At 45.6% G+C, this 27,792-nt stretch overlaps 1 protein-coding gene across 1 annotated transcript in view; it reads left to right on the top strand.

The window, feature by feature from the left end:
- Positions 1 to 212: 212 nt before the first annotated feature.
- Positions 213 to 27,792, top strand: part of SLC23A2 (solute carrier family 23 member 2) — a 215,885-nt gene continuing 188,305 nt past the window's right edge. Inside the window, exons 1-2 of the mRNA XM_055104516.2 lie at positions 213 to 1,543; positions 2,140 to 2,300. The gene's annotated coding sequence lies outside the window, so the exon portion shown is untranslated. The remainder of the gene's footprint in view (positions 1,544 to 2,139; positions 2,301 to 27,792) is intronic.

Below are 27,792 nucleotides of genomic sequence, written 5' to 3'. Positions count from 1 at the left end.
CCATGCAGTGAACAAGTAGATCTTGAGCTCCTGCCTCACACAGGCCTTCAGGAAGTGTTGTGGAGCACCAAAATGCATAAGATGTGATTTCTTGACAATTAGGATTTTTTTAGGGTTGAAGAGGCAGAACTTGTGGTAGAATTGAGAAGCGGTGTTTCTTTCTCAGAGTCTCGAATCCACCTCACAGGAACAAAAGAAAGCTGACCACAAACATCTACCAGCATCCCGCGGGTACATGATGGGAGGCATCAGTGGGAGGAGTCCCGAAGGAGGACTCAGCTCAAGGCTTCCAGAAGGAAGAGGAACACAGGTGTCACCACCTGACTGAGGTTGGTGCCTCTAATTTGAGATAAGCATCTTAAAAGGGCTAAACTGAAAATGTCCTAGGAATAAGTACGTTAGCATGAAAATGACTCTGATTGTAAAATGCAGCAGAGAGCTTCTCCTACCAAGAGCAGGATATGTGGAGGGAATGTTCCATATGCCTAGAGGAGCAGGCCAAAGGAATTCCAGCTGCCCTCTACCCCCTATGCAACTCCTCTTGTGAATGGTGAGAATGGCACAGACCACTCCCCATGGCCCCACCTCTGTTCCTGAGGGTAGGAGGATTCCTGTCCCCTTCATACCATCCTTGGTACTGAGAGTGATGCTGAAGAGACTGGGATGCTCATATTCTCACAAAGGGACTGCAGGGTGGTACAGATGGCTGGATGCCCAGTACTACATCCATTCTCCCCTTTTTCTTTAGTAATAGAACCACTGAACCTTAGCTGGATGAGTAATAAAACCGCTGGATAATCTTGGCCTAACATGGTGATATGATTTGGCTCTGGGTCCCCACCCGAATCTCACTTTGAATTGTAATCCCTGTAATTCCCGTGTATCAAAGGAGGTACTAGGTGGAGGTAATTGGATCATGGGGTGGCTTCCCCCAAGCTGTTCTTGTGATAGTGAGTGACTCTCATGAGATCTGATGGTTTTGTAAGCATCTGGCACTTCCCCTGCTTGCACTCACTCTGTTCTGGTGCGCTGTGAAGAAGGTGCCTGCTTCTCCTTTGCCTTCCACCATGATTGTTAAGTTTCCTGAGGCCTCCCTAGCAATGCAGAACTGTCAGTCAATTAAACTTCTTTTCCTTATAAATTACCCAATCTCGGACATTTCTTCATAGCAGTGTGAGAACAGACTAATACGCACAGCCATTAATAGAAAAACTACGTTTCCCAGCATGCCTTCTACCTAGGTATGGTCATGTGGCTAGGTGCTGGCCAATGGAACACAGGTGGAAGTTGTTGGCGAAAACGACTTAAAACGGGAACAGCTGCAATATCAGCTGCAAGACATTCTTTGACCTTTCCACCTGCCTGGGACCTGGATGTGGAACTGCAGCGTGCCTTGCAAACTTGAAGAGAGCAACCTCGATAATGGATGCTGAAGCAAGAAAGAGGAGCCTGAGGCTGGGCGCAGTGATTCACACCTGTAATCCCAACACTTAAGGTGGGCAGATTGCTTGAGCCCAGGAATTTGAGACCAGCCTGGATAACGGTGAGACTCCATCTCTTGTCTCTACGAAAAAATTTAAAGAATAGCCAGGTCTGGTGGTGCATGCCTGTACTCCCAGCTACTCTGGAGGCTGAGGTGGGAGGATCACTTGAGCACAGGAGGCGGAGGTTGTAGTGAGTCATGACTGTGCCACTGTACTTCAGCCTGGGCAACAGAGTGAGACTCTGTCTTAAAAAAAAAAAAAAGTGGGGGGGGGGCTGGGTGGGGAGGCCGGGTGTGGTGGCTCATGCCTTAATCCCAGAACTTTGGGAGGTTGAGGTAGGTGGATCATGAGGTCAGGAGTTCGAGACCAGCCTGGCCAACATAGTGAAACCCTGCCTCTACTAAAAATACAAAAATTAGCCGGGTGTGGTGGCACGCACTTGTAGTCCCAGCTACTCGGGAGGCTGAGGCAGGAGAATCGCTTGAACCCAGGAGGTGGAGGTTGTGGTGAGCCAAGATGGTGCCATTGCACTCCAGCCTGGGTGACAGAGCAAGACTGTCTTAAAAAAAAATATATATATATATATGTATATATATAAATATATATATATATATGAGCCTAAACACTGTTGACATTGTGGCATATTCATCTGCAGCGTGGTGGGCAGTTCCAGGACACCTGACATGTTCCCACTGCAGAAACCGCACGGGTTTCTCCAGCACCACTGAAACTTGCTCAGCCCGTGTAGAGTAGCCTGGACATACTGGGGCTTTATTTTCCTGAGGACAACCCTCAACCAATGAGTGCCAGGAATCCGTGAGTAACTGCCCACCTGTTTTCCCCCCTCGCCGGATAATTCTGAAGCATCTTTTACCCAGCTCTGCAGAGGATCCCTGCAGGAGCGAGCCTGGTGCCCGCAGTGATCATCTGCACTTCAATGCACCTTTCCTTGGCTTTCCGCCCTGCGCCGTTTCTCACTTCTCCACTACTTGGAGTCCTTTCCAAAGAAACTATCCATACCTGAAATCTACTTTTACGTAAACCCAAGCTAAGACGGTGGAATATTGCTTCATTTTGAAGTCACTGGGAGCAATTAAAAGCTTAAACAGGGGCTTGGATGTATATGGATTGGCAGCTGAGGACCCCAGGGGTGGGGGCCAGAGACTGGAAACAGGTGAGTGAGGGGATGAACACCCTCCTGCCTGTGAGGGATGATGAGCGTTAACCCGGGTCAGCGAAGTTCTGTCTGACCCAAGGGACGGTCAAGGTGTGACCTCGTTAATCACAGATGTGAATAACCAGAAGGAGGATCCTTGGGTATGTTTGGGGTTTTGATTTTTTTTTTTTTTTTTTTTTTTTGAGACAGAGTCTCTCTCGCTCTGTCGCCCAGGCTGGAGTGCAGTGGCACAATCTCACTGCAACCTCTGCCCCCCGGGTTCAAGCTATTCTCCTGCTTCAGCCTCCCAAGTAGCTGGGACTACAGGCATACGCCACCACACCCAGCTAATTTTTTTGTACTTTTAGTAGAAACGGGGTTTCACCATGTTGGCCAGGCTGGTCTCAAACTCCTGACTTCAGATGATCCTCACACCTCAGCCTCCCAAAGTGCTGGGATTACAGGCGTGAGCCACCGCGCCCAGGTAACATTTTTGTTTTTTAAAAAATGTTCTCTTTCCTCTGCTCCCTAGTTTTGCCTTTTCTGGGATGCTCCAGAACTCTAGGAGGACAAAAAAGCCCTTCATGTCTAACATAAGAGGAAGGCAGCATCCTCCAAAGAAGAGTGACTCACCCTGACCAGCTGGCAGAGAAGCCCAAGGCCAGGCCCTGGGACGTGGAGAGCCAGTCCCAGCCTGGTCTGGAAGGAGGCGTGCCAGGGTGGCAATGATGCATCACCCACGTGGTTTACTGGCCTTGACTAACCTGACCATGACTTAGCAAAGCTGTGAGGTTTCCCAGTCTGGGCCAATATGGGTGTGCGGGTAGAATACAGCCAGCATGGGGAGGCGAAGGCCTGAGCAGCATGCCAAAACCGGGAACTTGTGGCCTCCTTCCCCATCACCGCAGCCTGTCTCCACCCTTCCTCACATCAGCCCCTGCTTCCCCGGTCATTCCAGGGACGGGGGTCTCCAGTGCAGCCCACTCCTCGTCATGGTATTACTCCAGTACAACTCCAATCTGACCTACAGTTTTGGTGTTTGGCATGGCAGGGGCGTGATCCCTACTACATACAACCAATGAGTCACAGACCTTTGGTCCAGTCTGTGGACTGGTCACTTCCTGTCCTTCATATGAGCTCCCACAGAACCCGGGTCCTGCTCCAGAGCCCAGGCATTAGACAGGCCCTGGCCTTAACCCAGTTATCTCAGAGGCATCCCACATGTGTCCAGGACACCTGGGAAGCTGGTGGTAGTGAGGAGTGAAGGGCAGTAGGGGGCCTCTGCTCTGGCCCCCTGGCTTCCTGCAAGCCAGGAAAATAGGCCCCACTCACAGCCGCTTCTCCCCTGCTGGCTAGCCTCAAAGAGATCATTAGAGGGACTTTGCTGCCCATAACAACAAGGACCATTGGTGAAAACAAGCAGCTCAGGGAAATGGATCATGGAAATCACAGAAACAGAGATTTCTCTGTTCCCATCCCCTAAGATCACCAGTGCCCCTGCTCCTGACAATTGGTCACCTCTCAGCCAACATCTGAGCCTCTGGTGTCCCTTCCTTGTGACAGAGTTCATCATACTCATGGGTTATTTCAATGCATTGGGAAGTTAATCTTTTTTTTTGAGAGATGTTGCCTAGGCAACATGGGGTCTTGCCATGTTGCCTAGGCTGTTCTCAAACTCGAGCTCAGGTGATCTTTCCCACCTCGGCCTCCCAAAGTGCTGGGATCACAGGTGAGAGCCACCACACCTGGCTGAGGAAGTTAGTCTTTATAATGAGACTAAACCTGCCTTCCTATATTTTTCATCTTTTCATGTGCTTATTGGATATTTGCATTTCATTCATGAAAAAAAAAGATATCTTTTTGGTTTTTGTTTTTTTAATAGAGATGAGATCTCACTTTGTTGGCCCAGGCTGGTCTCAAACTTCTAAGCTCAAGTGATCTTCCCACCTCGGTCTCCCAAAGTGCTGGGATTACAGGCATGAGCCACCACGCCTAGCCCCTGGTATTTTTTTAATCTGTACAAGTATCTGTACTTTGGTTTTCTTTCTTACTACAAATGCTATCTTTGTTTTCAACTCTTTTTTTTCTTTGATCACCTTTTTCAAAAATGTCCGTTTTATTATTTTTCCTTCATTGAATTAGCATTTGGTTTGATAAAATTTATTATTGAGTTTTGTTTTCATTTGATTTATTTTTGTTTTCATCTTTAGTAATTTTTGCTTATACTTCCTTTGGACTTATTTTGCTATTCACTTGTCAGCCTCCTAGGTAGAAAATTTAATTTACTTAATGTCAGTCTTTTTTTATTTTGAGATGGAGTTTCGCTCTTGTTGCCCAGGCTGGAGTGCAATGGCGTGATCTTGGCTCACCGCAACCTCCACCTCCTGGGTTCAAGCGATTCTCCTTCCTTAGCCTCCCAAGTAGCTGGGATTACACCCATGCCCCACCATACCCAGCTAATTTTGTGTTTTTAATAGAGATGGGGTTTCTCCATGTTGGTCAGGCTGGTCTCGAACTCTCGAACTCAGGTGATCCACCTGCCTCGGCCTCCCAAAGTGCTGGGATTACAGGCGTGAGCCACTGCACCCGGCCTGATAATGTTTTTGTTTTTGTTGTTTTTGAGATGGAGTCTTGTTCTGTTGCCCAGGCTGGAGTGTAGTGGTGCAATCTCAGCACACTGCAACCTCTGCCTCCTGGGTTCAAGTGATTCTCCTGCCTCAGCCTCCCAAGTAGCTGGGACTACAGGTGTGCACAACCACACCTGTCTAATTTTTGTATTTTTAGTAGAGACAGGGTTTCACCATATTGGCCAGGCTGGTCTCGAACTCCTGACCTCAGGTGATCCACCTGCTTTCAGCCTCTCAAAGTGCTGGGATTACAGATGTGCACCACCACTCCCAGCCAGTCTTTCTTGTTTCGTTATCTGTGAGCCTGTGGGTATGCATTTTCCTAAGTACCACTTTGGCCACATTTTCCAGATTTTGACATGTAGCTCTCTAATTATGTTTTATTTCTAGGTTGTAATTTGTGTTTTTATTTCCCCTTGGAACCAAGAATCATTTAGAAATTTTATAAAAATTTCCAAGTTAACAAATTTTGGGATAATTTTTTGGATTTTTGTTATAAATTCTATTTCATCATGGTCAGAGAATACACATGTATATGTACATCTGTATGTATATGCAGCTTGTATGACTTTTCACTTTTCTGTAACTTTAATCCACCTGTCTCAGGTCTGTTCTCCGATCCCCCTCAAAGAAAGCTTAGTTCCTTTTCCACAGGATGTGCCATTAAATATTTCATAGCAGGCCGGCCATGGTGGCTCACACCTGTAATCCCAGCACTCTGGGAGGCCGAGGTGGGCAGACCACTTGAGGTCAGAAGTTCGAGACCAGCCCAGCCAATATGGTGAAACCCCATCTCCACCAAAAAATACAAAAGTTAGCCAGGTGCGGTGGTGCACGCCTGTAATCCCAGCTACTCAGTAGGCTGAGGCAGGAGAATTGCTTGAAACTGGGAGGCAGAAGTTGCAGTGAGATGAGATCACGCCATTGCACTCCAGCCTGGGTGACAGAGCGAGACTCCATCTCAAAAAAAAAAAAAAATTCATAGCAGCTACTTAGTGATTCCTGTTGAGGGGGATGGAGGAGGATTATGCAGTCCTCCCCTGGAGACTTTTGGTCCTCTGGGGACTTCTTAAGCACTCAGGTCCACCAGCCTCCCTTCCTCCTCCCCAATTACTGTGTTGAGACAGGATAGGAAAAACTGCTCTAAGTTACACATTCACAGTAGGACAGCCGTGGTGAGGCTTCACTGTCCTGGGGTCCATCTCTGAAGACACTGGAGTCTCTCAATGTCCCTCCCTCGTAACTTATGAAGGCAATATAGTGCTCAGAATGCAGGGAGCAGAGCATCTCCTCTCTCTGTCCCTGGAGACTATACTTCTCTTTATGTGCTTCAAAGCTAGTATTGTCTTTTTCATAGCTCAGTCTATAAACCAAAGCCCCAAGCCAGTGTTTCCCACATTGTATTCCATAGAATACCAGCTCTGTAGATATCAATAGGTAATATACAGTTCTGTTTAGGGACTGCTGATTATTTATTTATTTATTTATTATTTATGACAGGGTCTCACTCTGTTTCCCAGGCTGGAATGCAGTGGCACGATCAGGGCTCACTGCAGCCTTGAACTCCCGGGCTCAAGTGATCCTCTCACCTCAGCCTCCTGAGTAGCTGGGACTACAAGCATGCACCACCACACACAGCTAATTTTTTGTATTTTTGTTTTTAGTAGAGACAGGGTTTCACCATGTTGCCTAGTCTGGTCTTGAACTCCTGAACTCAAGCAATCGGCCTGCCTTGGCCTTTCAAAGTGCTGGGATTACAGGTGTGAGCCACTGTGCTCGACCTAGGACTACTGATTTAAACAAAGAGAAATTTACTTCTTTACCATGGGCATCCAGGTCTCTGTATTTTCTAGTGCATAAATTGACTTTTTTTTTTTTTTTTAATTGAGACAGAGTCTCACTGTGTTGTCCAGGCTGGTCTTGAACTCCTGGGCTCAAGTGATTCTCCCACCTCTGCCTCCCAGTGTGCTGGGATTACAGGTGTGAGCCTCCACACCCAGCCACATAAATGGCTTTCTTTTTTCTTTTTTTTGAGACGGAGTTTCACTTTTGTTGCCTAGGCTGGGGTGCAATGGTGCGATCTCGGCTCACTGTAACCTCTGCCTCCTAGGCTCAAGCGATTCTCTCACCACAGCCTCCTGAGTAGCTGGGATTACAGGCACCCGCCATCATGCCTGGCTAATTTTTTTGTATTTTTATAGAGATGGGGTTTCACCATGTTGGCCAGGCTGTTCTTGAACTCCTGACCTCAGGTGATCTGCCCGCCTCGGCCTCTCAAAGTGCTGGGATTACAGGCATGAGCCACCACGCCTGGCCTATAAATGGACTTTCTAAGAGGAGGAAAAAGCACAGTGGTGCTTCCCAAACTAATCTGTAATAGAACCCTCTTAAGAACACCAGGTACCTGTTCCGGAACAGATGCTGTGAACCCCCTAATGCCCTATTTTCAAGTATACTCCTGTGAAGTCTTTTTTTTGGTTGAACTTTATTTAGCCAATTGTTGAAATTGGTCCTTTGCTCCATCCTCTCAGTAGGTTTGTATCATGATTCCCCAATCCAGTGTTTCAGCTTTCCCCTGAGATTCTTACTGTCAGCAAATCAGATCAGCCTATGACCTATGTTCTCATACAATGCATAGATAAGCGCTTGGAAAAGGACAGGAGCAAGGACAGAGCCATGTAGTGTGCCTCTGAAATAGGGAGGACACACACATTCATCCCATAGAATGGCTTTGATTGATTGATAAGGGCAGCCTAGGCTAGCACTTCCCAGCCTTCCTTGTGGTGAATCACCTGAGAATGCAGGATGTGACTCAGGGAGTTTGGGGTGGGTCTGAGATTCTGCATTTCTCACAGACTCCCAGGTAATGCTGATGCTGCCAGTTCTGAAACTACATTTTGAGTAGCAAGGTACTAGAGCACTGCATTGAAAGGGATCTGAGGCTACATCTGCACTCAGTGGGAAAGAGTGTTGTGATCAATTAGTAATGTCTGCCACAGGCAGAGAAATGAGCTGTGAATAATGTGCCATCTTTGCCCTACAAGTCTATGTTGAAAATGATGCATTATTCAAGAAAGAGGAGGGAAAAAGTAAGGTATTGATATCATAATATGTTATACAAGCATACAAATGAATGTCTTCATATTTTTGATAGCATAAATTCCAGGCTGTATTGTGTTTTTTAAAAGGCAAGTTTGGAGAATAAACTGTATACTACACTCCCATGTGTTTACAATAATCAATAATCATATACTCTGACAATGCCAAGATTTGACAAAGGTAGAGAGAATGCGAACATTTTTATACTACTGGTGAGAACATAAACTAATATGGCTTTGGAAAACTATCTGATATTATCAGTAAAACTGAAGACACACTCTATAACCCAAGAATCCTTCTCATGCACATGTGCACCAAGACCCATGGATAGAAGTACTGCATGTAATAGCCCCAAGTTGAAAACTCAAATGTCCCCCAAAAGGAAAATTGATAAATTACGGTATATTCATAATGAAATACTACACAATAATGGAAATGACAAAACTCTAACTATATGTGGATGAATCTGAGAAACAAAATGTTAACTGAGAAAGACAAGACACAAAAGACAATACAGTGGGCCAGGCACAGTGGCTCACACCTGTGATCCCAGCACTTTGGGAGGTTGAGGCAGGCAGATCACTTGAGCTCAGGAGTTCGAGACCAGCCTGGCTAACCGGGTGAAATCCTGCCTCTACTGAAAATACAAAAACTAGCTGGGCGTCGTGGTGTATTCCCGTAATCCCAGCTACTCAGGAGGCTGAGGCAGAAGAATTGCTTGAACCTGGGAGGTGGAGGTTGCAGTGAGCTGAAATTGTGCCACTGCACTCCAGCCTGGGTGACAGAGCAAGACTCCATCTCAAAAAAAAAAAAAAAAAAAAGACAATACACTGTACAACATATGATTCCAGTCCATACATTTCAAAAATAGAAAAACCTATATTATTTGGGGATGTGTACACAGGTGCTAAAACTATTCTTTTTTAAAAGGTAAGGTAACAGGGCTGGGTGCAGTGTTTCATGCCTGTAATCCCAGCATTTTGGGAGGCCAAGGCGGGAGGATTGTTTGAGGCCAGAAGTTCAAGACTAGCCTGAACAATATAGCAAGAAGTCATCACTACAGAAGATTAAAAACATTAGCTGGCTGGGAGCAGTAGCTCATGCCTGTAATCCCAGCACTTTGGGAGGCCAAGGCGGGTGGATTACCTCAGGTCAGGAGTTTGAGACCAGTCTGGCCAACATGGTGAAACCCCATCTTTACTAAAAATACAAAAATTAGCCAGGCATGGTAGTGGTTGCCTGTAATCACAGCTACTCAGGAGGCTGACGCAGGAGAACTGCTTGAAACTAGGAGGCGGAGGTTGCAGCGAGCCGAGGTTGCGCCACTGTACTCCATCCAGCCTGGGCGACAGAGCGAGACTCTGTCTCAAAAAAAAAAAAAAAAATTAGCTGGAAGTGGTGCTATGGTCCCAGCTACTCTGGAGGCTGAGTGGGAGGATCACTGAGTGGGGGTTGAGGCTGCAGTGAGCCATGATCAAGCCACTGCACTCCAGCCTGGGCAACACTGAGACACTCTCTCAAAAACAAAAATAAAATAAAGGCAAGGATAAAATAAAGGCAAGGCTATGGCTATCACTAAAGTCAGAATCATGAGCATGTTTAGGAATAAGCTGGCTATGTTCAGGGAGGCACAGACAGGGGCTTTGGGGAGGGATCTTCTCACTTCTATTCCTTCAACTGGGTATTAATGAGTTATTTTTTAAACCTTACATACAAGTTTTTTTTTTGCATTTTTCTAGGTACTATATACAACATATGCTATATACAACAGACTCATGTATATAAATGTGTATTTGTTGTTGAGAATTTTTTTTGGAAGGAGACACAGGAAATTGGTAAGGCTGATTACTTCCATAAAGGAGAACTGGGGTTGGGGTATCTGAATGACAGAGGCTGGGAGGTGGAAGCTGTAGTGAGCCATGATCACACCACTGCACTCCAGTCTGGGCAACAGAACAAAACCTGTCTCAAAAAAAAAAATAAATAGAAAATAAAAGAAAGAAAACGAAAATAAAACATGTAGTTTTGAGCCACTTCGATTTTGGATTTGTTTGTTTTTGTAGCATTACCTAACCTATACTTACTGAAATAGAGCCTTTGTTTTTTCAAGTGCACTGTTTCATGAGGGCTTCAGCTCCAGGTTTATTTTCTCCTTCTTGTAAATTGTATTCTTATTACTATTATTTTTAAAGATAAGGTCCTGCTCTGTCACCCAGAACTCCTGGGCTCAAGCAATCCTTTCCGCCTCAGCTTCCAGAGTAGCTACCACTACAGGCATGTACCATCATGCCCAGCTAATTTATTTTATTTCATTTTCATAAAGACTGGGTCTCACTATGTTGCCCAGGCTGGTCTCAAACTCCTGGGCTCAACCTTGTCATCCCACCTCAGCCTCAGCCTCCTGAGTAGCTGGGACTACAGGTGTGCGACACCATGCCCAGCTAATTTTCTCTTTGATGAATATACCCACATACCTAGTTTTAAACATGTTCTCTCTAAGAAAAGATAGTTGACCATGAGTGACCATGGTGGGTCTGTAGGTGCCGGAAGGGTGAAAGTCAAATTCCTTTAAAGTTTAAAGGAAAACCCAAACTGGCAGTTCTCTGCAAAAGAGGACTGTCTTGCGTACTTCCCCGCAGGTAGACTCTTGGGTGAGGAATGGTCCGGCTCCCTGTGAGGAGAAAGAGGGCAGTAAATAGGAGAGGGACAAAGTAGGCTGGTGGGGCCTACTCAGTCATGAAGGGATTTTTCTTTCCTAGGTCCTCTGCGTCTCCTTCCTCATCTTCCTGAAGACCCTCCTAGTCTGGCCCTGGAGAGAGGATGTAGGACCTGGAGGAGGGTGTACCTATCCAAAGGAGGGATCAGAAATAACAGGGGACGCCAGGTACAGTGGCTCATACCTATAATCCCAGCACTTTGGGAGGCCAAGGGGGACAGATCACTTGAGATCAGGAGTTTGAGACCAGCCTGGCCAACATAGCGAAACCCTGTCTACTAAAAATACAAAAATTAGTTGAATGTGGTGGTAGGTGCCTGTAGTCCCAGCTACTCAGGAGGCTGAGGCAGGAGAATTGCTTAAACCCAGGAGGCGGAGGTTGCAGTGAGCCGAGATCAGGCCACTGTGCTCCAGCCTGGGTGACAAAGTGAGACTCTGTCTCAAAAAATAAAAAGGAGGGGGGAGGGGGAAAGTGGGGGCATTTCTCAAGGGATGGGCCATGCATGCTTTCTAATAGAAGAGTCAGGCAGGTTGACTTAAAAGATTTAAATAAAAGGCCGGGTGCGGTGGCTCATGCCTGTAATCCCAGCACTTTGGGAGGCTGAGGCGGGCAGATCACTCAGGAGTTCAAGACTAGGCTGGCCAGCCTGGTGAAACCCTGTCTCTACTAAAAATCCAAAAAGTAGCTGGGCATGGTGATGCACGCCTGTAATCCCAGCTACTTGGGAGGCTGAGGCAGGAGAACTGCTGGAACCTGGGAGGCAGAGGTTGCAGTGAGCCAAGATCACACCGTTGCACTCCAGCCTGGGCAATAAGAGCAAGACTCCATTTCAAAAAAATAAAATAAAATAAAATAATTAAGTGAATCTGAATATAGGCTTTTTCACATATCCCTGTTAAATTTGATTTTACTTGTTCAGTCCATCATTCTGGATCACAGAGATTGCCCTAAACCCTACTTAGTGTTATCATCTCTCTCTCTTTTTTTTTTTTTTAGAGACAGTGTCTCACTATGTTGCCCAGGCTGGTCTTAAACAATCCTCCTGCCTTGGCCTCTCAAAGTGCTAGGATTACAGGTGTGAGCCACCGTGCCTAGCCATTATTATCTCACATACTGATTGTTCCTTCAAGCTTAGAGTCATTTACAATTTGATAAACATTTCCTCCATTTTTTTCATTGATAATGCCACTGCAGTCTAGCCTGGGTGACACAGCAAGACCCTGTGTCAAAAAAAAAGATAATAATGTTGTAAGTCAGGGTCCCTAAAAGCAGAGCCTGAGGCGGGGATTCAGCTGCACGTGATGTCTTCGGGGAGTGCTCCCATGAGAAGGAAGTGAGGGAAGCCACATGTGACAGAGGAAGAAGCTGAGCAAAGATGTGGTTTTCATCTAGAATCTAGCCTTAGCATGATCCCACAGAGAGCTCAGAAGTATGAATAGCACCACAGTGTTGGTCTCACCCTGGGGCAAGAGGACCAGCCTTTATACAACAGAGTCACACAGCACTGTTTGCAGGCTGCTGGGGGTGAGTAACCTCCCAGACAAGGCGACCCCAGTTGGCCAAAAATAACTCTCTAGAAAATGGGGCAGTTGTGAGTCATTATCAACCATCACTCCCTGCAGCTGGGGGAAAGATGCACCAGGCAGCTGTATGAGCTTAATTGTGTCCTCCAAAATGTCATATGTGGAAACCCTAACCTCCAGTACCTCAGAATGTGACTCTATTTGGAGACAGAGCCTTTTTTTTGTTGTTGTTTGTTTTGTTTTTTTTTTGAGACGGAGTCTCGCTCTGTCGCCCAGGCTGGAGTGCAGTGGCGTGATGTCGGCTCACCACAAGCTCCACTTCCCGGGTTCAGACCATTCTCCTGCCTCAGCCTCCGGAGTAGCTGGGGCTACAGATGCTCGCCATCACGCCCAGCTAATTTTTTGTATTTTTAGTAGAGACGGGGTTTCATCATGTTAGCCAGGATGGTCTCGATCTCCTGACCTCGTGATACACCCACCTCGGCCTCCCAAAGTGCTAGGATTACAGGCATGAGCCACCACGCCCGGCCGACAGCGCCTTTAAAGAGGTAATTAACTTAAAATGAGGCTGTTAGGTTGGCCCCTAATCCAGTCTGACTGATATCCTTATAAGAAGGGGAATTAGGACACACAGAGAGACACCAGGAATACATATGCACAGAAGAAAGACCATTTGAGGACACAGAGAGACTATGGCCATCTGCAAGCCAAAGAGAGAGACTCAGAAGAAATCCATCCTGCACGTGCCTTGATCTTGGACTTCTAGCCACCAGAGCTATGAGAAAACACATTTCTGTTGTTTAAGCCAAAGCTAGTGGTGCTTTTTGGTAGCTTGAGCTGACTGAGACAGCAGATGAACAGGATCTGGATGGCACCAACAACATCCACTACATCTTTTTTTTTTTTGAGACGGAGTCTCACTCTATCGTCCAGGCTGGAGTGCAGTGGTGTGATCTTGGCTCACCACAACTTCCACCTCCCAGATCCAACTGATTATCCTGCCTCAGCTTCCCGAGTAGCTGAAATTATAGGTGTGAACCACCATACCCAGCTAATTTTTAGCAGAGACAGGGTTTCACCATGTTGGCCAGGCTGGTCCGATTTTTTTGTATTTTTAGTAGACACGAGGTTTCACCATGTTGGCCAGGCTGGTCTCAAACTCCTGACCTCAGGTGATCTGCCTGCCTTGGCCTCCCAAAGTGCTGGCATTACAGTTGTGAGCCACTGTGTCCAGCCTCCCCTACATCTTCATGTATGCTCTCCACCCAAATCATCTCTCCTTTCCTTCCCCACCTCCTCCCAAAAACAGCTCATTTAAATCTGTCTGCCCTCTCTTCATTGGGAGCTACAGTGCCAATTATAGGAACCAGCTAATTTCCTCTATCAGCTGCCTGCCCCAGACAGGAGCCAACCAGTTTTCCCAGCCTCCTTTCAGCACTTTTGACATCTCAATGAAAACAGTGCAAATGGGCTAGGAATGGTCTTTTGGTTGAAATGAGCCATAAACCATCAAATAATTGCACACGTTTCTATATTTCAGCCCTTAACCCACCATTGATACCCAGTTCTGACTTAGGGGATTTATGTGTCCTTGCCCAGTCTACAAAGAGCTTAAGAATTGTTCCCATGATCTCCATGGAGGGGCAGAGCATCACAAAGGGAAGGAGACAGAGTTGGCTAAACTTTCTGAGATGAGATCTTTAGTTATTAAATCATTAAGGTTAGTTTTCTTTCCAATGTTGGATTTTTCTTGTTGCAACACTAACTCTGTTGATCCAGTTTCCACCTAACAGTGGGAATTCTCCAGCCTTCCAGTTGGCTGAACAAGTTTCCAAGCAGTGGACACCAAGTTTGCTAAGTTTAGGGTTGGTAAGTTTGAGTAAGAACTTTGGCTTTTTATCTGGGTGAAATTGGGAGCCACTGGTGAATGTATTAGATTGCTAGGGCTGTCATAACAAAGTACCCCAGACTGGGTGGCTTAAACAACAGAAACTAATTTTGTCACCATTGTGGAGGCTTGAAGTCCAAGACCAAGGTGTCAGCAGGGTTGGTTTCTCCTCAGGCCTCTTTCCTTGGCTTGTTGAGATGGCAGTCTTCTTCTATAACTTCACATGGTCTTCCCTTTATGTGTGATGTCCAATTTTCCTCTTCTTTTTTTTTTTTTTTTTTTGAGGTGGAGTCTCACTTTGGCTGGAGTGCAGTGGCATGATCTCGGCTTACAACAACCTCCACCTCCCGGGTTCAAGTAATTCTCCTGCCTCAGCCTCTCGAGTAGCTGGGATTACAGGCACCTACCACCAAGCCCAGCTAATTTTTGTATTTTTAGTAGACACGGGGTTTCACCATGTTGGCCAGGCGGGTCTCAAACTCCTGACCTGAAGTGATCCACCTGCCTCAGCCTCCCAAAGTGCTGAGATTAGAGGCATGAGCCACTGCATCTGGCTTCTTCTTTTTTGTCACTGCAGCCTTGATCTCCAGGACTCAAGTGATTCCCCCACCTCAGCTTCCCAAATAGCTGGTGGGACTACAGGTGCGCACCACCACGCCCGGCTAATGTTTATATTTTTTTTTATGGAATCGGGGTTCTGCTGTGTTGCCCAAGCTGGTCTCGAACTGCTGGGCTCTAGCGATCTGCCCACCTTGGCCTCCCAAAGTGCTGGGATTACAGGCATAAGCCGCTGCGCCTGGCCTCAATTTTCCTCTTCTAACGCATAAGTCATACACATTAGACCCCACCCTAATGACCTCGTTTTAACGTAATTGCCTCTTTGAAGACTCTATCCCCAAATACAGTTACATTTTGAGGTACTGGGGCTTAGAACTTCAACATATGAACTGAATTGGAGGGGGACACAATTCAGCCCATAACAGAGGGTTCTGGACAGAAGAAGGACTTTGTAATGTCTTAACTGACTTTTTTTATAGTAAATAAGAGAAATATGGCTCTGTCCTGCCCGGCTCCCAGGCAGTCAGACCTAATGGTTATCTCCCTTGTTCCCTGAACATCGCTGTTATCCTGTTCTCTTTTCAAGGTGCCCAAATTTCATATTGTTTAAACACACATGCTTCACGAATAATTTGTGCAGTTAATGCAATCATCACAGGGTCCTGAGGCAACATACATCTTCAGTTTACGAAGATGACGGGATTAGGAGATTAAAGTAAAGACAAGCATAGGAAATTTCAAGAGTATTGATTGGGGAAGTGATAAATGTCCATGAAATCTTCACAATTTATGTTCAGAGATTGCAGTAAAGACAGGCCTAAGAAATTATAAAAGTATTAATTTGGAGAACTAACAAATGTCCATGAAATCTTCACAATTTATGTTCTTCTGTCACAGCTTCAGCAGGTCCCTCTGTTCAGGGTCCCTGACTTCCCACAACAGTAGCAGAGACAGGGTCTTGCTCTGTTGCCCAGGCTGGAGTGCAGTGGCATGATCACAGCTCATTGCAGCCTTGAACTCCTGGCTCAAGCAATCTTTCTGCCTCAACGTCCAAAAGCACTGGAATTACAGGTGCGAGCCACCATGCCTGGCTGTCATCTGACTTTTTTAAAGGACCACTTAGGCTGTTGGGTAAGAAGGCAAGGGTATCAGAGCAGAGCCCACCAGGCGATGACTGCAATAATCCAGAGGAGAGAAGAGGGTGTCTTGAGTAGGGGGATAGCAGTGATAAGATGCAGATAATAAGGGGGATCAGATCCTGAAATATATATATATACTTTTTTTTGGAGACTGACAGATGTCCGTTGAGGTCAGGAGTTCGAGACCAGCCTGGCCAACATGGTGAAACCCCGTCTCTACTAAAAATATAAAAATTAGCTGGGCATGGTGGTGGCCACCTGTAATCTCAGCTACTTGGGAGGCTGAGGCAGGAGAATCACTTGAACCCAGGAGGCAGAGGTTGCAGTGAGCCAAGATCATGTCACTGCACTCTGGCCTGGGGGACTGAGGAGACTCCATCTCAAAATCCCAGCTACTCAGGAAGCTGAGGTGTGAGGATCACTTGAGCCCAGGAGGCCAAGACAGCAGTGAACTGAGATTGCACCACTGCATTTCAGTCTGGGCGACAGAAGGAGGCTCTGTCTCAAAACAAAACAAAATAAAACACACACACACACACACACACACACACACACAAATAAAGGCAATGCGTTAATCTGGGTGGAAATGAGAGGCATGTTATTTGGGAATGTGAGGTAGCCATCCAGTGGTGTTTAACAGATGTTTTTACAGCCAACTTTCCAGAAAAAAAATGCATATATATTAATATACACGTTTATGATAAATTTTTCTGATATAAGGGATATATGGTATACAATTTACAGATGATAAAATATATGTATTTCTCTTTTTTTCCTTTTCCCTTTCTTTTTCTTTGATGTAATGTCTCACTCTGTTGCCTAGGCTGAAATGCAGTGGTACAGTTTCGGTTCACTGCAGTCTTTTTTTTTGAGACGGAGTTTTACTCTTGTTGCCCAAGCTGAAGAGCAATGGCGTGATCGCGGCTCACCACAACCTCCGCCTCCCAGGTTCAAGCAATTCTCCTGCCTCAGCCTCCTGAGTAGCTGGGATTACAGGCATGCAGCACCATGCCAGGCTAATTTTGTGTTTTTAGTAGAGATGGGGTTTCTCCATGTTGGTCAGGCTGGTCTCAAACTCCTGACTTCAGGTGATCCGCCTGCCTTGGCCTCCCAAAGTGCTGGGATTACAGGTGTGAGCCACCGCGCCCGGCCTGCAGTCTTGACCTCCTGGGCTCAAGCGATTCTCCCACCTCAGCCTTCTAGTAGCTGGGACTACAGGCACGCACCACCACACCCGGCTAATTTTTTTTTTCTTTTTTTTTTTTTTTGTAGATATGTGGTTTCACTGATCTGGAACTCCTGGGCTCAAGTGATCTACCCATAGGCGTGGATTACAGGCATGAGCCACCTTGCCCAGCCTAAAACATACATTTATTTCTAATTCCATATAGCAAGTTGATTCTAACGGAATGTTTTCATTGATTTTTTTTTTTTTTTTGAGACGGAGTTTCACTCTTGTCAACCAGGCTGGAGTGCAGTAGAGTAATCTCGGCTCACTGCACTCTCTGCCTCCCAGGTTCAAGCAATTCTCCTGCCTCAGCCTCGCAAACATCTGGGATTAGTCGAGATCGCACTGCTGCACTCCAGTCTGTGCAACTGGAAACCCTGTCTCAAAAAAAAAAATACTAGTGAAAATGTTGATAAAAGTATGTCATATCTGTAGCTGTAGCCTTTGCATTGGAATAGCATGAACAAACATTTGAGGAAATGTTCTTCCAGTGTTCATAATCTTTTTTTTTCAGCAAAGAAGTTCTCCTACCTCTGATTAACAAGTGAAGTTCTGAAATATATAGTTCTTGTTTTACTTTGTCTTCTTTGATAACATACATGAAAATATCAACCAGCCGGGCGCGGTGGCTCATGCCTGTAATCCCAGCACTTTGGGAGGCAGAGGCGGGCGGATCATGAGGTCAGGAGATCGAGACCATCCTGGCTAACACAGTGAAACCCCACCTCTACTAAAAATACAAAAAATTAGCCGGGCGTGGTGTCGGGCGCCTGTAGTCCCAGCTACTCGGGAGGCTGAGGCAGGAGAATGGCGTGAACCCGGGAGGTGGAGCTTGCAGTGAGCCGAGATCGTGCCACTGCACTCCAGCCTGGGCGACAGAGCGAGACTCCGTCTCAAAAAAAAAAAAAAAAAAAGAAAATATCAACCAACATTCATGTTAGATACCAGAGTTCAGCAAAAATCAGTGAAAGTGGCCAGGCGCAATGGCTCATGCCTGTAATCTCAGCACTTTGGGAGGCCGAGGTGGGTGGATCACTTGAGGAGTTCAAGACCAGGCTGGCCAACATGGTGAAACCCCATCTCTACTAAAAATACAAAAATTAGCCAGGTGTGTTGGTGTGCACCTGTAATCCCAGCTACTTAGGAAGCTGAGGCAGGAGAATTGCTTGAACCCAGGAGGCAGAGGTTGCAGTGAGCCAAGATCATGCCACTGGACTCCAGTCTGGGCAATAGAGCAAGACTCCGTCTCAGAAAAAAATAAAATAAATTAAATAAATAAGCCCGGTGGGGTGGCTCATATCTGTAACCCCAGCACTTTGGGAGGCCAAGGCAAGCAGATCACAAGGTCAGGAATTCGACAACAGCCTGGCCAATATGGTGAAACCCTGTCTCTACTAAAAATACAAAAATTAGCTGGGCGTGGTGGCGGGCACCTGTAGTCCCAGCTACTTGGGAGGCTGAGGCAGGAGAATCGCTTGAACCTGGGAGGTGGAGGTTGCAGTGAACCGAGATTGCACCACTGCACTCCAGCCTGGGCAACAGAGTGAGACTCTGTCACAGATAAATAAATAAATAAATAAATAAATAAATAAATAAATAAAAATAAATAAATATAAATAATAAAAAATGAGAATATGAAAATTAGCTGGGCGTGGTGGTGGGCGCCTGTAATCCCGGCTCGGCAGTGAGCTGAGATTGTGCCACTGCACTCCAGCCTGGGCAACAGAGCAAGACTCCATCTCAAAAAAAAAAAAAAACAAAATTATAAAACAAATAAATAAAAATAATACAAAAATACAAAAATTAGCTGGGCGTGGTGGTGGGCACCTGTAATCCCAGCTCAGGAGTGAGCCAAGATCATGCCATTGCACTCCAGCTTGGGCGACAGAGTGAGACTCTGTCTCAAAAAAAATAAAAAATAAATAAATAAAAATAAAACTAAAATAAAATCTTTCCCAAGCCCAGGGAGCTTATTCTTAGAGAAGGGGTAAGGATAACGGATTGAGCAGGCCTTCCAAAAAGTATCACAACACACTTGGTAGACAAGGAAAAACTCTGAGTCCTTTGAAAAGCAAAACAAACGTCACACATGGAGAGATGACTGAGATGAAAGGACAGCAGGATAAGTTAGAGGACAGTTGGATGGTATCAAAAAGGATTGCAGGAAAACTAAAATTCAAGAATAGCATTAAAATCCATTTTGGAGGGTGACCTGTAAAAAAGTTTGCCTGGAATGCGACAAAAAAGAACAGAGTAATAGACGAAGAGGATCACAGCAGGCAGAGAACACAAAGCTGGGTCAGAGACACAGTGGAAATATCCTTTCTCCCTTTTCTTTTCTTGACATTATTTTGGTTTTGTTAGAGGTGAGGCTGGTGTTAGAGAGGCCAAATTTTGACGATGATGAAAAAGCCGAGGGCACTGGGGGGTTTGGGCTCCAACATCCTTATTCCACTGAACCACGACCCGCAACTGCCTATCCCTTGACATTTCATTATGTGAGCAAAATAAACACCTATTTTAAGTCACTGGTGTCTGAGTTTTCTAAAACATGAATTTCAGAAAATTCATGTTCCCTGAAATCCCTAACTGATATGCTAGCATTCATATAATCAATGTTTCTCAGGCGAAATCAGAACAAAAAGCATTAGGCCTAATAATTGAAACTATGAGAGAATAAAATTATCCTGAGATAAAGAAATATGCAGATCAAAGAGTTTACTGTCTGCTGAATGAAATTAGTGAGAAGATCTACATTTAAACATGATTCACTGAGGCGGGTGGATCACTTGAAGTCAGGAGTCTGAGACCAGCCTGGCCAACATGGTGAAACCCCATCTCTACTAAAAATACAAAAATTAGCTGGGTGTGGGTGCACTTGCCTCTGATCTCAGCTACTCGGGAGGCTGAGGCAGTAGAATTGCTTGAACCTGGGAGGCGGAGTTTGCTGAGATGGCATCACTACATCCCAGCTTGGGTGACAGAGCAAGACTCCGTCTCAAACAAACAAGCAAACAAACATAAAGACCATTCAGCAAAGTATCTAAACTGTGAGAGGAAAAAAGATAGGATCCATGTAGAAATGATGGGAAAAACAAGAAAGAAATATATGTAAGCTGGCCTTAATACCAACCTCTACAAGAGTTTTATGGGGTAAAATATTGCGACTCAAGGATTTTATACCCAGTTTATATTTCATGTGTAAGGGCAAAAGAACATTCTCAGATATTCAAGGGCTAAAAAAAAAAAAAGTCTATCATATCTAGCTTGCAGTAAAATACTATGCAAGGCTGAGGCAGGTGGATCACTTGAGGTCAGGAGTTTGAGACCAGCCCCGGCAATATGGTGAAACCCCGTCTTTACTAAAAATACAAAAATTAGCCAGGTGTAGTGGTGTGCGCCTATAATCCCAGCTACTCAGGAGGCTGAGGCAGGAGAATTGCTTGAACCCAGGAGGTGGAGGTTGCAGTCAGCTGAGATCGCACCACTGCACTCCAGCTGGGAGACAGAGTGACTCTGTCTCAAAAAAACAAACAAACAAACAAAAATTATGCACCTTTTTTTTAAACATGGAAATTTTTAAGGTAAAAATATGGAAAGATTCCCAAGATACATACTGTTACATGAGAAGAAGCATGCAGAACAGTCTGTACATCATGCTACTGTAAGAGTTAAAATCGGGGGAAAGCAAGAATCTGTATTAATACTAGCTTGTTTATTCATAAAGAAAGGAAGTGAAACATAAGAAACTAAGAATTGTGGTTAATGGTTGTTGGAAAGATGGGAGACAAGGCTGGGAAGAAGGCTAATTCTTCATATATTTTGATGTGGCTTTTGAACCATGTAAAAGTATTACCCATTTGGTCCGGGTGCAGTGGCTCCGCCTGTAATCCCAACACTTTGGGAGGCCAAGCCGGGTGGATTGCCTGAGCTCAGGAGACCAGCCTGACCAATGTGGCAAAACCTTGTCTCTACAAAAATTATAAAAAATTAGCTGCGCATGGTGGTGTGCGCCTGCAGTCCCAGCTACTCAGGAGACTGAGGCATGAGAATTACTTGAACCCAGGAGGCAGAGGTTGCAGGAGCGGAGATTGCACCACTGCACGCCAGCCTGGGCGACAGAGCAAGACTCTTTCTCAAAAAAACAAAAGTATTACCCATTCAAAGATTAAACTCAAAATACTGTATATTTTTATTTTTAATTTATTTTTATTTTTGTTTTTTATTTGTATTACCCATTCAAAAATTAAACTTGAAATACTATTTTTTTTATCTTTTTATTTTTTATTTTTTAGAGACAGGATCTCACTATGTTGCCCAGGCTGATGTGCAATGGCTTAAAATAGTTGTGTGTGTGTGTGTGTGTTTTGGAGACAGGGTCTTGCTCTGTCACCCAGTCCGCTGTGCAGTGGTGTGATTCCAGCTCACCGCAACCTTGAACTCCTGAGCTTAAGGGATCCTTGCGCTGCCTCAGCCTCCCAAGTAGCTAGGATAAGCAGTCTTCCTGCCTCGGCCTCCCAAAGTACTGAAATTATACGGATGAGCTACCACACCCAGCAAATATATATATACTATTGGAAGGCTGAGAGGTGGGAGGAACTCTTGACCCCAGGAGGTTGAGGCAGCAGTGAGCCATGACTCAAAAATTTTTTAAAAATTATATTACTATAGTTGTATATTGTAGTTATATACATATAGTTATTTGTTTAACATCTGCCTGCAAAAAGTGCTTTACAGGCTCACGCCTGTAATCCCAACACTTTGGGAGGACGAGGCAGGCAGATCACTTGAGGTCAGGAATTTGAAATCAGCCTGGCCAACATGATGAAACCCCGTCTCTACTAAAAATACAAAAATTAGCCAGGTATGGAGGCAGGCGCCTGCAGTCCCAGCTACTCGGGAGGCTGAGGCAGGAGAATCGCTTGAACCCGGGAGGCAGAGGTTGCAGTGACCTGAGATTGTGCCATTGCACCCCAGCCTGGGTGACTCTGTCTCAAAAAAAAAAAAAAAAATTATCCGGGCTTGGAGGCACATGCCTGTAGTCCCAGCTACTTGAGAGGCTGAAGCAGGAGAATTGCTTGATTGCTTGAACCTGGGAGGCGGAGGTTGCAGTCAGCCGAGATGGCACCACTGCACTCCAGCCTGGGCGACAGAGCAAGATTCTGTCTCAAAAAAAGAAAAAAAAAAAAGATATATACCAACTGGCTGAAAGAGGAAGCAAAATATGAATCTGAGAAATGGGGAAGTCAAGGTATAGAGTGGGTTGGAGCACACAATCAAAGTCAAAAGGTCAAAAGTCACAATTATTGTAGAGCTGATTTCAATACTCAATGCCAACATAAAAAAATTCTTGAAAGAATACTCCACATGACTTTCAGGGTGGATTTTTCTATTTTTGCAAAGAATGTCACTGGGATTTTTGATAAAGACTACGTGAAATCTATAGATCACTTTGGATAGTTTTGACATCTTAACAATATGAAGTCTTTCAATCCATAAACATAGGGTATCTTTCCATTTATTTATGTCTTTTAAAATTGCTTTCAGCAATGTTTTGTGGTTTTCATTGCACAAGTCTTTCAATGAATATTTTATTCCTTTTTTTTTTTTTTTTTGAGATGGAGTTTCGCTCTTGTTGCCCAGGCTGGAGTGCAATGGCACGATCTCAGCTTACCACAGCCTCCACCTACGGGGTTCAAGCAATTCTCCTGCTTCAGCCTCCCGAGTACCTGGGATTACAGGCATGTACCACCATGCCCGGCTAATTCTGTATTTTTAGTAGAGAAGGGGTTTCTCCATGTTGGTCAGGCTGGTCTCGAACTCCCAACCTCATGTGATCTGCCTGCCTCAGCCTCCCAAAGTGCTGGGATTACAGGCGTGAGACACCGCACCCAGCTGTATTTTATTCTTTTTATGCTATTATAAATAGAATTATTTTCTTCATTTCATTTTCAGATTGTTCTTTGTTAGTATATAGTAACACAACTGATTTTCATGTATTGCTTTTGTGTCCTGCTGCTTTGCCAAATTTGTTTAGTAGTTCCAAAGGGTTTTTTGTGGAATCTTTAGGGTTTTCTATGTATAAGATCATATAATCTATGAATAATAATTTTCCTTCTTCCTTTCCAATTTGGACGCATTTTCTTTCTTTCTTCTTTTCTTTCTATTCCCTCCTTTTCCTTTTCTTTTTTCTTTTCTTTCCTTTTCTTCCTTTTTGCCTAACTGCTCTATCTAGAAATTCCAAGACTACGTGGTATAGAAGTGGTGAAAGTGGGCATTCTTGTCTTGTTTCTGATCTTCGAGGAAAAAGTTTGTCTTGCATCATTGAGTATGATTTAACTATGGGGTTTTCATATATGGCTATCATATCGTGGTAGTTTTCTTCTATCTCTAGTTTGCTGCATTTTTTTTTTAATCATGAAAGTGTGTTGAACTTTTTCAAAAGCTTTTTCTGCATTGATTAAGATGATCATGTGGTTTTTGTTTGTCATTCAGTTACTGTTGTGCGTTACACTTACTGATTCTAGGATTGATTTTAAAGCATTCATTCCTCCAAACACACTCCCAGGTTTAGGTCTCTTACCTCTGCATGTATTTAGGAAAAAGACATAATATGACCAGCTTCCCAACTATTAAACCATGTTTAGGATAAACTGTATTTTGTTATGGTGCCTTATTTATTTATTTATTTATTTATGAGACGGAGTCTTGCTGTGTCACCCAGGCTGGAGTGCAGTGGCGTGATCTCAGCTCACTGCAACCTCCGCCTCCCAGGTTCAAGTGATTCTCCTGCCTCAGCCTCCTGAGTAGCTGGGATTACAGGCACACACCACCACATCTGGCTAATTTTTATATTTTTAGTAGAGACAGGGTTTCACCATGTTGGCCAGGCTCGTCTCGAACTCCTGACCTCAGGTGATCTGCCCCACCTTGGCCTCCCAAAGTGCTGGGATTTACAGGCGTGAGCCACCAACCCTGGCCTGGCGCCTTCTTTTAAATAAGTTTTTTTGTTTTTTTGTTTTTTTGAGATGAAGTCTTGCTCTGTCGCCCAAGCTGGAATACAGTGGTGTGATCTCGGCTCGTTGTAACCTCTGTCTCCCGGGTTCAAGCAATTCTCTGTCTCAGCCTCCTGAGTAGCTGGGATTACAGGTGTCTGCCACCATGCCTGGCTAATTTTTGTATTTTTAGTAGAGATGGGGTTTTGCCATCTTGGCCAGGCTTGTCTTGAACCCCTAACCTCGTGATCCACCCGCCTCGGCCTCCCAAAGTGCTGGGATTACAGGCATGAGCCACTGCGCCTGGCCCTTTTAAATAGTTTTATACTGCATACTATATTCAGTCTTTAGTGGTAGATGAATTCTTACTCTGTTGTTGCGTGCCCTGGAGAGCATAGTTCCTTGGAGACACCAAAGGAAGATTTTTCCAGGAAGGTCTTTTGGGAAGGGGCCTCCTCCAAGAAGGGAGTGAAGAAGGAGGTAGATTGAGTCAATGCACTTTTCCTCTATCTGGTCAGAGTTCTTGAAGGTATTTTTCTTCTGAACTTGGGTGGGGTTTGCAGTGGGGTAGGGGAAAAGAGAAATGATTCTGACACATACAAGAAAATGCTCCTTTGTGGGGCACGGGGGCAGGAGTTGCTTCCAAAAGGACCCAACAAAGACCTGTAGGGAACGTTTAAATTTATCTGTGTGTGGCCGGGCATGGTGGCTCATGCCTGTAATCCCAGCACTTTGGGAGGCCAAAGTAGGTGGATCACCTGAGGTCAGGATTTTGAGAGCAACCTGGACAACATGGTGAAACATGGTGAAACCCCGTCTCTACTAAAAATACAAAGTTAGCCCGGCGTGGTGGCGCGTGCCTGTAATCCCAGCTATTCGGCAGGCTGTGGAAGAAGAATCTCTTGAACCTGGGAGGCGGAGACTGCAGTGAGCTGAAATTGCGCCATTGCACTTCAGCCTGGATGACAAGAGCAAAACTCTGTCTCAAAAAATAAATAAATAAATATCTGTGTGAACTAGCACTTGAGAGACTGCAGCCTCAGGCAGTTTTCAGCCCTGTGCACACAATGAAATTACCTAAGGGGCTTTAAAAAAAGTACGGAAGCCTGGGTCCCACCCCAGAGGCTCTGAGGGAAGTAACCTGCAGTGCAGTTTTTAACCATCCACAGGTGTTCGTCATGTAGCGCCAAGGTTGGGTAATGAAGAGCTGACGTTGATTGAAGCTTACTCTGTGCCAAGCTCCATTCTACAAGTTTTACTTCACAATAACCTTACGAGACAGGTCTACTGTTATCCTTCGTAGAGGGCCATTGAGGCACAAAGAGGTTAAGTGCTGGCCAAGGACACCCAGTTCATAAGGGGTATTCTCTCCACTTGAACTTCAGAGCCCATGCCCCTTACCACAGTGCTGTGCCAGCAAGGGTTGCATGCCAGGACCTGCCATGATCCTGCCCCAGTTTCCCCTGGGGAAGAGAGATGAGCCAAAACCTAAAGGGCAGGAGCAGCTGGCCATGGTGGCTCATGCCTGTAACCCCAGCACTGTGAGAGACCGAGGCAGGAATATCACTTGAGCCCAGGAGTTCAAGACCAGCCTGGGCAACATAGCAAGACTCTATCTCTACAAAATAACTGTTTTTAATTAGCCAGGTGTGGCAGAGTGCGCCTGTAGTCCTAGCTACTCAGGAGGCTGAGGTGGGAGGATCGCTTGAGCCCAGGAGGTCAAGGGTGCAGTGAGCCGTGGCTTTGTCACGGCATTCCAGCCTGGACAACAGAGCGAAAACTTGTTTAAAAAAAAATAGAAATAAAAGCAGGAACATCTCCTTCTCTACGAAACCGGTCCAGGCACCAAGGACATTGCTGATGAGCACAAAAGGGAACACAGGAGTCTGTTTTAAGCTCCTGATGCCAATGCCTCCATGGAGCAGCCCAGATATGACCACCGTACCCTGAGTGAACTGCCTCCCAGAGATGTCTGGGTGACCCTAGATCCCCTGGCTCCTCTTCAGCCCCTCCTGATTCTCATCAGTGTTTGTTGCCTCCCAATCCAAAGAGTACATGGAATTCATGACATGCATCTTCTTACATGGGCCTGCAGGGTAGGAGACATCAACACTGCCCCAGCAAATCGAATATGCAAGCTAGAGCCTGTGATCCGACAGAGAACTGAAGCAGTTGTTTTTCCCAGTCTCCTGGGGAATGTGAGATTCGTTCAGTGTCATCCTCACCCCAGCTGAGGATTCCTGGGGAGCCAGAAGGAAGCCGGGAATATAAAATGGCGGTGGCCCACCCACACCCCAGCCAATGTGAAAATAAGTCCTGAGAGAAAAAGGGAAGCTGGGTGCTGTGGCTCATGCCTGTAATCCCAGCACTTTGGGAGGCCAAGGCAGGAGGATCACTTGAGCTCAGGAGTTCGAGACCAGCCTGGGCAATGCAGTGAGACCTCATCTCTACAGAAAATTAGAAAACTAGCTGGGCATGGTGGTATGTGCCTGTAGTACCAGCTACTTGGGAGGGTGAGGTGGGAGGATCCCCTGAGCCCTGGAGGTCAAGGCTGCAGTGAGCCCTGATCATGCCACCATACTCTAGCACTCCAGAGTGAGACCCTGTCTCAATAAATAAATAAAGAAATAAAATGGAAAGCATAGAAGGCAAGAGAAAAAGAAAAAAAACAGAACAAGATTATAGCTTAAAGTCCCCCAATGTCAGATCAAGAGTTTAAAAATGAGCAGTCAGGCTGGGTGTGGTGGCTCATGCCTGTAATCCCAACACTTTGGGAGGCCAAGACGAGCGGATCACCTGAGATCGGGAGTTCAAGACCAGCCTGACCAACATGGAGAAACCCCATCTCTACTAAAAATACAAAATTAGGCCGGGCACGGTGGCTCACACCTGTAATCCCAGCACTTTGGGAGTCCGAGGCGGGCAGATCACGAGGTCAGGAGTTCAAGACCAGTCTGGCCAACATAGTGAAACCCCATCTCTACTAAAAATACACACACAAAAAAAGAAAAATTAGCCGGGCATGGTGGCGTGTGCCTGTAATCCCAGCTACTCAGGAGGCTGAGGCAGGAGAATCACGTGAACACAGGAGGAGGTTGCAGTGAGTCGAGATAGTGCCATTGCACTCCAGCCTGGGCGACACTGTGAGACTCTCAAAAAAAAAAAATTAGCTGGGCATGGTGGTGGGCACCTGTAATCCCAGCTACTCAGGAGGCTGAGGCAGGAGAATCGCTTGAACCTATGAGGTGGAGGTTGCAGTGAACCGAGAGTGCACCACTGCACTCCAGCCTGGGCAACAAGAGCGAAACTCCGTCTCAAAAAAAAAAAAAAAAGAGTAATAAAGGGAGAAGCACAATGAACCAAGGGTTTACAAATGTT

Source organism: Pan paniscus, chromosome 21, assembly GCF_029289425.2.
Source record: "Pan paniscus chromosome 21, NHGRI_mPanPan1-v2.0_pri, whole genome shotgun sequence".
NCBI classification, from domain to species: Eukaryota; Metazoa; Chordata; class Mammalia; order Primates; family Hominidae; genus Pan; species Pan paniscus.
The sequence above is the reverse complement of the archived record's forward strand: the minus strand, read 5'-3'. Positions and strand labels throughout refer to the sequence as shown.